Genomic DNA, 7,368 nt, shown 5'->3' with positions numbered 1-7,368 from the left:
CAATTTTTAGGGATCCTTCCCTATTTTCCTATTATGTTGGGAGGAAATACTATCTATATCAATGTGATGGTAGTCCAAGGCCCTTTGAATTTTAATTTACTCCTTGGGCGTGACTATTCTTATGAAATTGGAGCTCTTTTCTCTTCACTCTTTGGTGTCATGTGTTTCCCACGTGAAGGAAGAATCGTGACCATTTACCAAATTTCATTTGTTATTCCTAATTTGACTCCCAATCAACCAAATTCCCTAAATGTTCCTCATATGAATGTTGTATCTCCCCCACCACATATTAATTATGAGGCGACATGTTCCATGCCCACATCTACTGATGATCTAGTAGGTGTTGTAGTGCATCATTTACTGGGGGAATTGGAATATGATCTATCCATTAGATACTTTGATACCTTCCATATAGTTTTTCTCCCATCTATTGAGAACCTATTAGAATCCATGGCCTTTTGGGGGCCATGATTAGGTCACAGATCAAAGTTCCTTTTCTTGTGTCAATCTCATTAAAAAATGAAACAAGGTTCCATGAGATGAGTTCCTCTTCTTATGTCAAGCTTGTTAAAAAATGAAACAAGGTCTATGAGAAGAGTTATTTTGATGTGTAAATCTTGTTAAAAAATGAAATAAAGCCCCTTCAAATTCGAGCCTTTGATTAGATCTTGTAAATTCACAGTTGTGTCTTTCACTTGATCTTGTAGATGAACCTTCATTCCATCTTCCTATTAGTAAACAATAGTCTGCTTACGTGAATGGATGAACACTTGGGGGAATGTACCTTGAATTGACTCATTATTTTGGAGGCATGCAAACTTATATCAAGAATAATTTTTCCTTATTTCAAGCTTGTGTAAAAATGATACCATTCTCATCCTATTCTCGTGATTGCAACTTTTATCAGCCTTACTCTACTATATGAACATTGGTTTTCTCATTCCGTCATCGCCATCAATTGGCTGATCATATCGTTTCACTTGGTTGTTTTACCGTTTCTTGATGATACGACGTGATGAGTGGTCTTATTAGCCAAGATCTTGACCTTTACATGTTTTGAGCAGTTCCATGATGACTGGAACCAATTACTACCCTTTATACCACTTGTTCTTCTAGGAAGATTGATCTTTCAAATATTTTCAAACTCCTTAAACATGAAAAGATTGCCAAGAACTTACCTTTTCGAACTCGTTAAAGTAAATGAAAATATGTCTACTCAATATAAGTTTAACCCTTTTTTGGACTGAGATAAACTAATTATGAAAAAGGAATACCTTAGTCGAACATGGCTAAGAGGTTCCCTTCATCATTTTTTTCTGTCGTTTTGGACTCAAGGAACTATTTACGAAAAGGAACCTTTGGATTCTTCTTTTTCACTTCTTTTTTAAACTCTCTAAACATGAAAATTATGTTGAGTTGGACCTTCATTGGACTCGTAAAAACATCACACAGCAATGGAATCATCGAAAATCACAAGACCAAACCACTCATTCTCAGGGTTCATTAAAATATACTTAGAGTGGATTCATCTGAAGGATGAACTTACATATCAAGCATATGTTACCCTCCCCAAGCTTGTTAAAAAATAAAGAGGTAGCGACGATAAATGGTTGGGGAAATTTTGAAAATGGGATACTACACCTATTAATGGCAGCGAGTCACTCTTAAACATGACACTCTTTCACTTCATCTCAGTGGTTGTTGGGTTGGGAAATCTTCTTTTTCTTTTGATTCATCACACTATTTCAAAGCCTTAGCTTCCAGTTTTAGGTTAATTCTTCCAATTCCATTCAGTTTCGTTGATGTGTTCAAGAGAAGTCATTCAGTTGATATCTGCTACAATACTCTTAATCCTTCATCCCATTCTTGTCGTTCTTAAATAGTTCCACATCAACATCATGCTGTCTCAAATTAGATACCTATTTCATTTCATTAATGGGGGATACATCAAGGCCCTCCTGTGATAGGTCACTTCCTATAAACATCAACTCATTATCTAGGAACTTGACTTAGAAACTATTCCTTAAGTACATTGTAGCTTGCATACATCAACGGAAAGTTTCTTCGCTCTCGATGACGTGTTCACATCATTATCCTTCAGCAGATAGATTTTTTGTGGTGTTCAACTTCAAATCATTCATTCACAACATATGGATTCTACTGCAATACCTAGAGAGCCATTAACATCACTAGACAATAATAAGATGGTGTCTACCATGCTCAACTCCAGCTTCTTTATTTGAATCGTTAGACTCGTACATTGGGGGATCAAGTGAATGAGATAGCAGACCCGAGATCTAGTTCCATCCATCCAGGCTACGATTTCATGATTACTGCAAGATTACAAAGCATGATGGCTATGATCACACAAATAGTCATTCAATCATGGATTCACAATTCATCATTACCAAACACAAATTCTTGATCATTTTACATGTAATGTTAACTTATGTGTTGAGTATGGGTATGCCTCCCTCAGCAAAGAAGTATCATGATGAAAATGTATTCTAACAGATGATAATATTGACCAGTTTTTCTTGATCCGAACTTGTCACAAGATAAAGCACTTCAGTCATTAATTGTAATTTCTAACTTTGTGCTTGAGGGGGAAATTTTTATAGGACATTTTTTCACATCTACTCAATAGGAATATAAACTAGATCAATTAGCATCCATGAACACCTTGTCATCATCTCTACACAAATCCCTAAGCATGACTCTCCCAAATCCCTGAGTGTTTGTGCCTAACTACCTCATTTCCATTATTTTAAGGCCCAACGCACTCAGGCCCTTTAGGGGCCTGCATTCAGCAACAAGTTTCTCCCTTCTACACTTTTTCTTATGAGCAAAAGTTGTCCCTTGCTGGGGGTGCATTGATTCTATAAATTCAGAAAAAATAAAAAGAATCTTGAAGCTTCCTCTTCTACACACTTCCAGGATTTGTTACAACCATTTACCTTGGATAATAACTTTGAATCCTATTTGATCCTACCATGGAGATTTCACCTATTATCCCTTGAGCTCATCCTCCCACCAAGAGTGGATCTCAAGCCTAGATTGGTAAATGGATAAGAATTCCTAAACTACCACACTCTCCTATAAATATACAACCATCTACAACATTGGGGTTGGCATTTGAAGACTAATCCTACCCTTATGTTGCTGCTTTGATCATAAGAGAGTTATCATTTCCATGCATTACGGTGACCTTCAGGTGTGTGTTGTGACAAGGAAGGACAAATCAACTTGGGGAGATCTCTACAATATGAGCTTCCACTTTTGGTTGTAAAGTCTCTCTCTTTCATATTAATACAAAGAGTATACCATTTTCATATATGTGTTATGTTATGTTTACATTCATATATTAATGTTATGTTGATCCATTGAATAGAGTGATCTGATAATTCTATAAAGGTGTCATAGATATTTGGCTTATGTTGATTGTTTTTGCAGGTTCTAATTGTAGTGATGAGAGCTGCAGTTGGAGATTATAAGCCATGAGGATAGAAGATCTTGTGATTAATCACAAGTAAGTATGTTTCCATTCTCAAATTTCTATAAGGAGAACTTTATGGTCTTTTCTTTTTGTTGTTCTATACCACGCTTTTAGGTCTATGGAAGAAACTTCTCTCTGTAGTCATAGATTCCATATAATGGAAAGGCATGTTGTTTTCATTTTGCATGTTATAGGACGTGGACGTGAATTACCTATTGGTAATCTAGGTTGCGAATGTTGATTCCCCATTAGAAATTTGGGTTACGGACCCTTATTGCTAGTGAAAAACAAACGTTTGTTGCCTAATTTGGGGAAAGTTCAAAATGTATCCTCCCATATCAATAACACTTGCTTTAAGCCATATGCAAACATCCCTCCAAGAACCTTTAGCACTAATAACTCCTTAATCATACATCAAAATCATGTACAAGCATCCACAACTATTGACATCAATGCCCATCACACAACTAAATCAACTATTGAAATGAATTCCAACACCATGCTGCCAAACTTAACTAAGTTCCAAAGTTTCCCTAGAAATATTTGGCATGCAAAATTAATTTTTAGAGAGACCAAAACGCACTCGTATTGATCCAATTCAAAAGTGACAATTTTCTAGGTGCATTTGGGCACCCAAAACTCAGTATAATCATTTAAAACACCTGAACAAACTATCCACTCATGAATGACAACATTTTACTCATGAATTTGTTGCCCCAAGAACTCTTGCACCTTTATTCCCTCTATCAATAGCTAAATTATCCCCTTAGATGTCCAATCCACATTATTTCTTCCATTTTCAAATTCAAAGTTTGGAATAAAATTTTGAGTGATGTTTTTCCAATTCAATAACAAGGAAGCTTAATTTCTTGTAACCCCCTTACTAGTTCCCACTCATGGTATCATAGTGTGTGATGGTGTTCACATTCCCAAGTAGTTGTCTATCATTTTTATATCAAGGAAATATTTACATACACATCATTTATAAATTGTTCAATTTTGTCGATCTTTTGTCGCTGCTACAACACCCTCCAAAACTTCACTACATTCAAATTTTGGAGCCTACCAATCTGTCATATCAAGTGTCACTTTGGTCTTCATGTGTCATTCCAAGTCATTCCACATGTTTCAAGTTTTCTTGATCATTCCTAAGTTTCGACGCATTATTTGGAACATCTCTAGTGCACTTCATGGTTTTAACACCTTTATTTGTTGTAAAATGACACTTTTGGCTACAACCACACACACTTTGTTTATTGTACTTGGGGAGTGTTTTTAAATTGCCATTTTGATGTGTATTTCTCACTATTCACTCTTATCTAAGTTTTATTGATAATTTGATATGTGTGCACTTGATTTTATGTCTAAACTCATTGTGCTTGCCCTTTGTCTTATCTTTCAAACTTAGACAAAATTTGGTTGCACAAGTTAGGCCACTAGGGCTAGGTGAGTGCATGGCACACTTTTAAGCCTTAGTCAAGACCCCTTCCTTATTCCGAAGTCTACCCTGCGCCCTCCAAGAATGCATAACACACTCCCAAGCATATTTCCCCTTCATTGTTCTAAACTGTGCCCTTAAGAAATCATTCCTCCTTGTTGAGCACATGCACACCATCAAAGGAACATCATGTTTCCTTCAACCTTCATACTTGCACCATGCGTCCTCTTTGTCTCCCTTGAGAATATAGCGTAGTTGGGAATTTCTAAGCCTAACCCCTTGAGCCTTCATCATTGTGCCTTGTTCCCTCCTAGCTTCTCTTAAACACACAATGTACTTGGGAAGGCCTACACTTCATCCCTTCAGCCTCTGGCAATGCACCATATGCCTAGAAGTTTCCTTTGTTCTTCTCGAGCACACTGTTGAGTAATGAACAAAAAAATTGCATGACACATGTCAGAATAGGATATTTTTTAGAACTGTGTTTTATTTCAATGCGTGATCTCAATTGCAAGTATTCCAGAACAACATGGAAAAGATACATGAGGAGATAAGGCAAAGAGAGTAGTCAAAGGAAGCATTCAAGAACTAAGAACACATGATGAGCAAAATTGAAGAACATTGAAACCATAATGATTGAAGTAGCCCAAAAGGAATCCATATCATCAAACACCCTTTGGAGGGTGAAGACATCAACAAAATGTAAGTTGCACGCAAGACCGAAGATACAAGTGGAAACATTGTCACCTATCAAGAAAGTCCATGTCATGAGTTAATATGAGTCCAAGTCATGAATGTTAGTGATTTGTCATGTTCTAGTCAGAGATGATGTGGAAATAACAATGTATTTATGTAATTATTGTAAATATAAAGAAGTGGAAGTCCAAGAGTCATGTATGAACAAAACACCCATATGAAGAAGTCCAAAAGACATGTGATTCCAAAATTCATATGTAATTCCAAAATTCATTTAGAATTCCAAGAGTTATATAGAAGTCCAAAGGTTATTAGAAGTTGAAAAGTGATCAGAGAAACTCAAGAGTCATGAGGATTTGAAAGGTCATGCTTGAAGTTATAAAAGGAGTCTCATTACTCAAGAAAAATACTTTTCACCTTGGCTTCACCCACAAGGCATTAGAGAGAAAGAGATAGTACTTTTGAGGAGCAAGTAGTGGCTCTAATGCTACACTATTAGAGCTAGTGATGTTCATTGTACTCATGTATCTTGTAAATTTTTCTTAATAATTGAAGCCATTGGGTCAACACATTTTCATGCATGGATCATGGATGTTTTGAGACTATTCTTCTAATGTTTGTGGTTTATGTTGGCTCTCATATGTAGTAATTTTTTTACTACATATGAGTAAAGTAGTAAAATAATTGATTTTATGGAGCAAGTAGTGGCTCTAATGCTACAATATTAGAGCTAGTGATGTTCATTGTACTCGTGTATCTTGTAACTTTTTCTTAATAATTGAAGCCATTGGGTCAACACATTTTCATGTATGGATCATGGATGTTTTGAGACTATTCTTCTAATGTATGTGGTTTATGTTGGCTCTCATATGTAGTAAAGTAATTGGTTATGTTGTGATGATTTTAATGATCGTAGAATCTATGTGAAATATTTCACTTGATGTCTAATGATTCTTCCTTGTTTATGTGTGTGTGTCTCCACTAGATTAGTACTATTACTTTTACTTTAGAGGCTCACTTTTCTTCCTTGCAGTGAAAGAACCTTGATACATCTACAATCGAGCATTCCACAAGGCACACTCTCTTTCTCATTCAAAATAACTTGTGTGCTACTAACTTGTGCTAATTTCTTAAGCTAAGGCAGGTCTCTAAGTTAATGGAGATCAGGCCATCTTTCTAGATGGCACTCCTACACCAAACGGTGTGAGGTCTAATTGGGAACCTGTATCGGGGAGATACCCTGTATGTTGGCAGGTTCCAACATCATCAACACCATCATAACAATGACATTTAAATGTTGGTATAAGAAATGACTAAATAATTATTTATAGTAATACTAGGGTCTAAATGTGTTTTCTACAATATTTTATAGCAACAAACCCATTTAGGCATTTTGAATGTTCTTCAAATCACATTCAAACATGTTAGTTTGGAATTTTTGCTATAATTATTTTCAAGGATGTTTGAGACTGTAAAATATGGATCATTTTAACCAGAAACATTGGGGAACATGTAGTTCAAATTTTAGAATTCTATTCACTATACTTTATGAGATATATTCTATGAAAATTGTGATTTGTGAAGGGTCCTAAAACCAATTCTAAACAGATCATCTTGTAATTTTTGTGATATTTTTTTTTGGTAAGTTTTAGATGGTAAAATTTGGACCATATTGATGCATGGTATTGGGGAACATCTAGTTAAAATTTCATATTTTGGTTCACTATGCCTTTGGAGA

The sequence above is a fragment of the Pinus tabuliformis genome, chromosome Q, assembly GCF_031772625.1.
Source record: "Pinus tabuliformis cultivar Carrire ecotype Pingquan chromosome Q, CPIR1, whole genome shotgun sequence".
NCBI classification, from domain to species: Eukaryota; Viridiplantae; Streptophyta; class Pinopsida; order Pinales; family Pinaceae; genus Pinus; species Pinus tabuliformis.
The sequence above is the reverse complement of the archived record's forward strand: the minus strand, read 5'-3'. Positions refer to the sequence as shown.